Source organism: Dermacentor albipictus, unplaced genomic scaffold (assembly GCF_038994185.2).
Source record: "Dermacentor albipictus isolate Rhodes 1998 colony unplaced genomic scaffold, USDA_Dalb.pri_finalv2 scaffold_285, whole genome shotgun sequence".
Lineage (NCBI taxonomy): Eukaryota > Metazoa > Arthropoda > Arachnida > Ixodida > Ixodidae > Dermacentor > Dermacentor albipictus.
The window spans coordinates 7,501-16,280 of record NW_027225839.1 but is presented as its reverse complement, the minus strand read 5'-3'; the positions used below and the strand labels follow the sequence as shown (position 1 = coordinate 16,280).

General features: G+C 58.1%; 2 non-coding genes across 2 annotated transcripts; one reads left to right on the top strand and one right to left on the bottom strand.

Annotated features, from left to right (window-relative positions):
• Positions 1 to 269: 269 nt before the first annotated feature.
• On the bottom strand, positions 270 to 461 carry LOC139053879 (U2 spliceosomal RNA). Its single transcript, XR_011510856.1, has one exon. It is a non-coding gene; the product is annotated as a U2 spliceosomal RNA (small nuclear RNA).
• Positions 462 to 5,819: 5,358 nt separating this feature from the next.
• Positions 5,820 to 7,634, top strand: LOC139053872 (small subunit ribosomal RNA). The gene has a single exon (XR_011510850.1). It is a non-coding gene; the product is annotated as a small subunit ribosomal RNA (ribosomal RNA).
• The last annotated feature ends 1,146 nt before the right edge of the window (positions 7,635 to 8,780 follow it).

Genomic DNA, 8,780 nt, shown 5'->3' with positions numbered 1-8,780 from the left:
GATTTTCGCAGGGCGAGCTTGCTGTCGTTTACGGATCAAAGCGATAGTGAACTCCAAAATGCAGTGTTGGCTTTGAGTGGGACTTACATTGATTGCAAAACCCACGGCTAATCACCCTTCCCCCCCCCCCCCCCCAAGTGGCTCATTACAGCAGACAATCGTTCAGAAACACCGGCATCGTTGCGTATAGTATGGGAATGGTGCGTGTCACGTGAGTGCTCGCTTCGAGCTTGTGTTCTTCATTTTGATTGAATGAAGTCTCACCTAAGTGAGCGGGGGCCGATCCCGGAGGTAGTGCAATACCGGGCCGACCTGCGGCGGAGGTGAAGCAGGCTTCAAGCACTCCGCCAACTTCCAAAAATAGGTTTAATATCGTGGGTCCATATAGAACCCGTATCAGATATTAAGCTGATAAGAACAGATACTACACTTTGATCTTAGCCAAAAGGCCGAGAAGCGATGTCTTTCACTTCACTCCATTGTACCACTGCCTTGTGGGTGCCCTGGCGACATTGGTAACCTCAGCAACAGCGTGGGCAATCTTATAAAACCCAGCCCGTCTAGAGACTCTATGCTCTCTATCTCGCGAATCAACTCGCGACGCCTCAGTCTTTCACTGTTAACGAAACGCCGTCGCGTAGAAACGAGACCCGAGCGCAAGCTTGTTCGCAAGGCAAAACCAACGAAGGCAACCTCGTAGAAAACGGAACAGGCGAGCGGAAAACACGCGCAAGGGGAATGCTTACTTCCGTCTGAATGCGACCGCTCAAGGCGGCTTTCTTTGAGGCCTTCGTTTCAAGCCCGTGCGCAAGTGTAATACACTACGCGCATTTCCCTCATTTCCTTTTATTTACCGCAAGGCCCACTGAAAGTTTTCATACGGCACAGGCCGGGACGGATTGCAACGTGTCGATTCGACCGCTAGAATTAGGTAGCGCGCCTCATGTACGAATGAAAGAGAATGAAAAAAAAAAAATAAATAAATATAGAAAAGGCTGCGCACTCCTTCCAACCGGAAACATAGAGGGCAGGAAGATCGCCATGTGGAGCACAGGTGTTGTTAAAAAAGAAAGAAAGAAAGAAAGAAATAGCGCTACCCCATCATCTTTACCGTGTGCGTGTATACACACACACGCACACATATGCACGCGCACGCACGCGCGCGCGCGCACGCACACACACACACACACACACACACACACACACACACACATACGCACACATGCTAGCATAGCTTAAGCACAGCTGGAAAGCTCAGCCTTGCGCAAGAAAAAAGGACCACGCCCTTTCGCAAGCCCCTTTGAAACTTTTAAATGAGAAACATGTGTACAGCGAGGTCGTTCGAAACTGGCGCGAAAACGCATCCGCGCCATCTGTGTGCGGAACTAGGAAAACCTACGGCCTTCGCCATACAGAAAGAAAGGTAGATGGCGCGAGCTAACGCTCCGTTGCATACTAAGAACGAGAGCTAGTGAATAATGGCAGAAACGTCTTGGGAAGAGAGAAAAAAACAACAACAACAAAAAAAAAGAAAGACACGCAAGTTGTTGGCTCGCGCAAGCATTCTATTTTACAGCGAGTAAAGAGCATAGCAACTTCTCACAAGAGCAGCAAGAAAGACAAGAAGAACGTGAGAGAGGGGGAGAAACAGGCGCGTTTCTTTGGAATGCAGAGCATGCTGCACACACTATGAAGTGCCAAAGAGACGGGGAAAGCAGATGGCGCGATTGTGTATGTCCTCAAAGCTTGAAAACAATTTCTAAACTACAAGGTGTGCCGAAGTCCGCCTACTCTCATCAGGTTGCTCCCGCCTCCAATTGCATTTAAATTAAAATTACAGTCGCCTCAGAGGCAGAGAGAGAGAGAGAGAGAGAGAAAATGTGTACACTTGCTTCGCGCAGCTGCACCCGTTCAAATTTTACAGCAACAAGAGCACTCCCGCAGGCACAAAGTCCGCTGCCGCGTCCGCCGGGGCGGAATGCACTCGCTTCCGTAAATTGTCGTGCGGCAGACTGCTGCATCGTAGCACACCTGAAACCGCGCAGACGTCAGCGATCGCCGCGAGATCGCTGCGAGCGCTAAAGTCCGAAACCACGTCCGCCGGGGCGGCGGGAGCTCGATACCCCTTCACGAAACTTCTGCGTGTACACCGCCGCACGGCCACGGCGGAGTCGCTGGCATCCTGCGCGCAGTTGCATTGCGTCGCGCCGGGAATCGTTGAAGCCCCACGCAGACGTCGGCGTCGGCCCCGACCTGGCTGCGAGCGCTCGAAGAGACCAAGTCCGAAGCCACGTGAGCCGGGGCGGTGTGAGCGCGACTAAGTCCGAGACGACGTCAGCCGGGGCGGCGTGAGCGAGACCAAGTCCGAGACTACGTCAGCCGGGGCGGCGTGAGCGAGACCAAGTCCGAGACTACGTCAGCCGGGGCGTCGACTAAGTCCGAGACGACGTCAGCCGGGGCGTCGAGCACGCCGCGGTCGCTTTTCCCACTCTTACTCGAAAAATGGCGAAGGGGCCGCGCTAGCGTGCCTTGAATCGGTGAGCGGCGGTACCGCGGCGATCGCGAGAGCTCAAATCGGCCGTGCCAAGGCCAAATATTGGCGCTCGGCTCGGCGCAGTACGCCGCCTTGTCGCACGAGTACGGCCCCGTGGAGGTCTGGTCACTTATCGCTGCTCTTATAAGGGGCCGTACCGCCCTGGCCGACGTTGTACCGTAATGCCGTTTTCGACTTGCGCGTGTTCGTGGTGGTGTCCGCGCACCGCTCCGCACTCGAGAATCGTGCCCACGACGACGCGAGCGCTCGGAAGAGACGCAAGTCCGAAACCACGTGAGCCGGGGCGGTGTGAGCGCGACTAAGTCCGAGACGACGTCAGCCGGGGCGGCGTGAGCGAGACTAAGTCCGAGACTACGTCAGCCGGGGCGTCGACCAAGTCCGAGACGACGTCAGCCGGGGCGTCGAGCACGCCGCGCGCGCTTTTCCCACTCTTACTCGAAAAATGGCGAAGGGGCCGCGCTAGCGTGCCTTGAATCGGTGAGCGGCGGTACCGCGGCGATCGCGAGAGCTCAAATCGGCCGTGCCAAAGCCAAATATTGGCGCTCGGCTCGGCGCAGTACGCCGCCTTGTCGCACGAGTACGGCCCCGTGGAGGTCTGGTCACTTATCGCTGCTCTTATAAGGGGCCGTACCGCCCTGGCCGACGTTGTACCGTAGTGCCGTTTTCGGCTTGCGCGTGTTCGTGGTGGTGTCCGCGCACCGCTCCGCACTCGAGAATCGTGCCCACGACGACGCGAGCGCTCGGAAGAGACGAAAGTCCGAAACCACGTGAGCCGGGGCGGTGTGAGCGCGACTAAGTCCGAGACGACGTCAGCCGGGGCGGCGTGAGCGAGACTAAGTCCGAGACTACGTCAGCCGGGGCGTCGACCAAGTCCGAGACGACGTCAGCCGGGGCGTCGAGCACGCCGCGCGCGCTTTTCCCACTCTTACTCGAAAAATGGCGAAGGGGCCGCGCTAGCGTGCCTTGAATCGGTGAGCGGCGGTACCGCGGCGATCGCGAGAGCTCAAATCGGCCGTGCCAAAGCCAAATATTGGCGCTCGGCTCGGCGCAGTACGCCGCCTTGTCGCACGAGTACGGCCCCGTGGAGGTCTGGTCACTTATCGCTGCTCTTATAAGGGGCCGTACCGCCCTGGCCGACGTTGTACCGTAGTGCCGTTTTCGGCTTGCGCGTGTTCGTGGTGGTGTCCGCGCACCGCTCCGCACTCGAGAATCGTGCCCACGACGACGCGAGCGCTCGGAAGAGACGAAAGTCCGAAACCACGTGAGCCGGGGCGGTGTGAGCGCGACTAAGTCCGAGACGACGTCAGCCGGGGCGGCGTGAGCGAGACTAAGTCCGAGACTACGTCAGCCGGGGCGACGAGCACGCCGCGCGCGCTTTTCGCACTCTTACTCGAAAAATGGCGAAGGGGCCGCGCTAGCGTGCCTTGAATCGGTGAGCGGCGGTACCGCGGCGATCGCGAGAGCTCAAATCGGCCGTGCCAAGGCCAAATATTGGCGCTCGGCTCGGCGCAGTACGCCGCCTTGTCGCACGAGTACGGCCCCGTGGAGATCTGGTCACTTATCGCTGCTCATATAAGGGGGCCGTACCGCCCTGGCCGACGTTGTACCGTAGTGCCATTTTCGGCTTGCGCGTGTTCGTGGTGGTGTCCGCGCACCGCTCCGCACTCGAGAATCGTGCCCACGACGACGCGAGCGCTCGGAAGAGACGGAAGTCCGAAACCACGTGAGCCGGGGCGGTGTGAGCGCGACTAAGTCCGAGACGACGTCAGCCGGGGCGGCGTGAGCGAGACTAAGTCCGAGACTACGTCAGCCGGGGCGACGAGCACGCCGCGCGCGCTTTTCGCACTCTTACTCGAAAAATGGCGAAGGGGCCGCGCTAGCGTGCCTTGAATCGGTGAGCGGCGGTACCGCGGCGATCGCGAGAGCTCAAATCGGCCGTGCCAAGGCCAAATATTGGCGCTCGGCTCGGCGCAGTACGCCGCCTTGTCGCACGAGTACGGCCCCGTGGAGATCTGGTCACTTATCGCTGCTCATATAAGGGGGCCGTACCGCCCTGGCCGACGTTGTACCGTAGTGCCGTTTTCGGCTTGCGCGTGTTCGTGGTGGTGTCCGCGCACCGCTCCGCACTCGAGAATCGTGCCCACGACGACGCGAGCGCTCGGAAGAGACAGAAGTCCGAAACCACCTGAGCCGGGCCGCGGCGGGAGCTCGACGCCCGTCACGCAACTTTGGCGTACAAGCCACCGCACGGCCGCGACTGAGTCGTCGCCACCGTCCGGCTGGCTGCACTATAGCACGCCGGGAACCGGGAAAGAACCGCGCAGAGGTCGTCGTTTTGCCGCGGCGTTGGCGCGAGCGCGCGAAGAGACAAAGTCCGAAACGGCGTCAGCCGGGGTGTCGAGCACGCCGCCCGCGCCGGTCGCACTCGTGCTCGGAAACGGCGAAAGGGCCGCGCTAGCGTGCGGCCCCGTAGGGGCACAGAAAGGCGATTGTTCTGGAAACCGCGCTGTCCATAGGCGAGAGATTGCCGTTCGCGCATTCGGTCGACGCGCTGCGCTTTCACGACTTCGGCATTGCGCTGCCGACGTAAGCTTTCCATCTCGCTCGCGGCGCTGCGAGGCGGCACGATTTTCGCCAAACGCTCGTCGAAAGTGGCACGAGTACGGCCCCATGGAGATTTGGGAACTTATCGCTGCTATTATATGGGGGTCCCAGAGAGCAGTCGCCCCCAAAAGCGACCTGGGTGTTTGATATGCGGCGGGCTTCGTGCCCGTCAAGCGTGTCCCCGGTATCGCTCCCGTGGATCCCACAGCTGACGTCTGCAGCCTCATCCGCTTGATGCGTTAGGGGCTGGTTGTCGGACGACGCTTTCTCCACGATATCGAGTTGTGTTCCGCATCGTCCTCGGACGAGTCAAATGCGAAAGCGCCGAAGGCGCGGGCGTGACCCGTCGCCTGGCGGCTTTGCCGTCTCGGCTACGTTGCAAGTGTCGGTCGGTCCACCTGTGCTGCGGGCTCAAGAGAAACCGCAAGCCGTGATCGAGTCGACACAACCAGTCTATCGAGAATGTTGCGTGCTTCTTGCCGCGTGGCGATACCCGGCCCTTCGGGGAGGGCGCCGTAGCGAGCTCGAACGCCGTCGTCTCGGACTGTGCAAAGTGCTACTCTTTGCAAGAACGAAGCGTGCTGGGGCGCCTGAAGGTGGCCTCGGCATCGCAAAAACGGCGTCCGGCCTGCTTGACAGGCGGGACGCGCAGTTGAACGATTACCTGGTTGATCCTGCCAGTAATCATATGCTTGTCTCAAAGATTAAGCCATGCATGTCTAAGTACATGCCGAAATAAGGCGAAACCGCGAATGGCTCATTAAATCAGTTATGGTTCCTTAGATCGTTTCTTCCTACTTGGATAACTGTGGCAATTCTAGAGCTAATACATGCAGTGAGCCTGAAGCCCTTTGGGCGACGGGTGCTTTTATTAGACCAAGATCGATCGGGTTTCGGCCCGTATTGTGTGGTGACTCTGGATAACTTTGTGCTGATCGCATGGCCACGAGCCGGCGACGTTTCTTTCAAGTGTCTGCCTTATCAACTTTCGATGGTAGGTTACTTGCTTACCATGGTTGTTACGGGTAACGGAGAATCAGGGTTCGATTCCGGAGAGGGAGCCTGAGAAACGGCTACCACATCCAAGGAAGGCAGCAGGCGCGCAAATTACCCACTCCCGGCACGGGGAGGTAGTGACGAAAAATAACAATACGGGACTCTTTTGAGGCCCCGTAATTGAAATGAGTACACTCTAAATCCTTTAACGAGGATCAATTGGAGGGCAAGTCTGGTGCCAGCAGCCGCGGTAATTCCAGCTCCAATAGCGTATACTAAAGCTGCTGCGGTTAAAAAGCTCGTAGTTGGATCTCAGTTCCAGACGAGTAGTGCATCTACCCGATGCGACGGCTCGGACTGAACATCATGCCGGTCCTTTCTTGGTGCACTTCATTGTGTGCCTCGAGAAGGCTGGTGCTTTTACTTTGAAAAAATTAGAGTGCTCAACGCAGGCGAGTCGCCTGAATAAACTTGCATGGAATAATAGAACAAGACCTCGTTTCTGTTCTGTTGGTTTTTGGAATACGAGGTAATGATTAAGAGGGACAGACGGGGGCATTCGTATTGCGGCGCTAGAGGTGAAATTCTTGGACCGTCGCAAGACGAACTACTGCGAAAGCATTTGCCAAGAATGTTTTCTTTGATCAAGAACGAAAGTCAGAGGTTCGAAGGCGATCAGATACCGCCCTAGTTCTGACCATAAACGATGCCAACCAGCGATCCGCCTGAGTTACTCAAATGACTCGGCGGGCAGCTTCCGGGAAACCAAAGTGTTTGGGTTCCGGGGGAAGTATGGTTGCAAAGCTGAAACTTAAAGGAATTGACGGAAGGGCACCACCAGGAGTGGAGCCTGCGGCTTAATTTGACTCAACACGGGAAAACTTACCCGGCCCGGACACTGGGAGGATTGACAGATTGAGAGCTCTTTCTTGATTCGGTGGATGGTGGTGCATGGCCGTTCTTAGTTGGTGGAGCGATTTGTCTGGTTAATTCCGATAACGAACGAGACTCTAGCCTATTAAATAGGTGCGGGGTTCCCAGCACCTTACAACCTTCTTAGAGGGACAAGCGGCTCCTAGCCGCACGAAACAGAGCAATAACAGGTCTGTGATGCCCTTAGATGTCCGGGGCCGCACGCGCGCTACACTGAAGGAAGCAGCGTGTCTTTATCCCTGTCTGAAAAGACTGGGTAACCCGTGGAACTTCTTTCGTGATTGGGATAGGGGCTTGCAATTGTTCCCCTTGAACGAGGAATTCCCAGTAAGCGCGAGTCATAAGCTCGCGTTGATTACGTCCCTGCCCTTTGTACACACCGCCCGTCGCTACTACCGATTGAATGATTTAGTGAGGTCTTCGGACCGATGTCCGGCGCGGCCTTTCGGTTGCGCCGGTCTGTTGGAAAGATGACCAAACTTGATCATTTAGAGGAAGTAAAAGTCGTAACAAGGTTTCCGTAGGTGAACCTGCGGAAGGATCATTACCGGATTGTTCGAGGGTGACGAGCGCCATTGTTTCTACCCCGTGTGGGTGAAGCAGCTCGCTGCGCCCGACGCTTTCCGCCGCTGGCCCCGCTTGGACGCGGGGACGGCTATACCCGAACATGCCGGGGATTGCCCGAATTTCGAAGGGCGCCCCGTGCCAAATTTGTTGCGCCCAGTGGACGCCGGCTGCAACCTTGGACGGTTGGCTTGGCCGCGCCCGCGGGTAGAAACGGCGTAACGCACACTGTTGGGTGGGCTTTCTGAAGTCCGCCTCGGCACTCTTGCGCGGAATGGGAGTAAGACGACCCGACCTGCTGCTCTTGCCCAGTACGAGGGGAACGGCGAAGCGTGCGGTCGGTCAAGGAACTGACGGTCGAGAGCTAATGCCGCTGCCGCTTAGTACACACGGAACCGTGGTGCGAGCGCTCTCCCGTCCTCCGCGGCAAACGCTGCCGAGTCTGAAAAGGCTGGCGGCTGCCGGTCGCTTCCTGCGGCGAGTGTGGAGTAACGACCCGACTTTGTTGCTGCCCAAGTACTAAAGGAACGGTGCGGCGCTCGGTCGGTCATGGAACCGGCGGTATTGAGGGTGCGGCTGCCAAGTACGGAAGGAACCGTGGCCTAAAGCACTCTCCCGTCCTCCGCGGCAAATTCCACCGCGCCCGAAAGGGCCGGAGGCTGCCGGTCGGCTCCCGCTCGTGACGCGCGAGGTGTCGAGTTCGCGGTTCAATGCGACGACGTCTGCAGGCTATTTGCCCGCCGCCGAGGGAAAGGCGGCGTTGCTGCGAAGTACCGAAGGAAACGCGGCTTTGCTACGTCGGAAGCGTTCTGCGGTTTGCGGACTTGTGCGCTTTGGGAAGGCGCCGCACGTCGAAAGAGGAAGTACGGACAGACGAGGGACTGTAATCCCGTATTCGAACGCACTTGCGGCCAGGCCCTTGCTGGCTTCGTCTTCCGCCTCAAGTAGACTTGTTGTGGCTCCGGCGCAGAGAGCCGTCCCTGGCACTGGCCGAGTGGCTTTGGAGAGCTGCGCGAGTACGCGCGCGCCAAGCTCTTGTCTTTCGTCTCGAGTAGGCTGTTGGATCAGCAGCGGTCATGCGGAAACGCGTGACCGCCGAACGAAAGAGCGAAACAGGAGTAGCGCACGC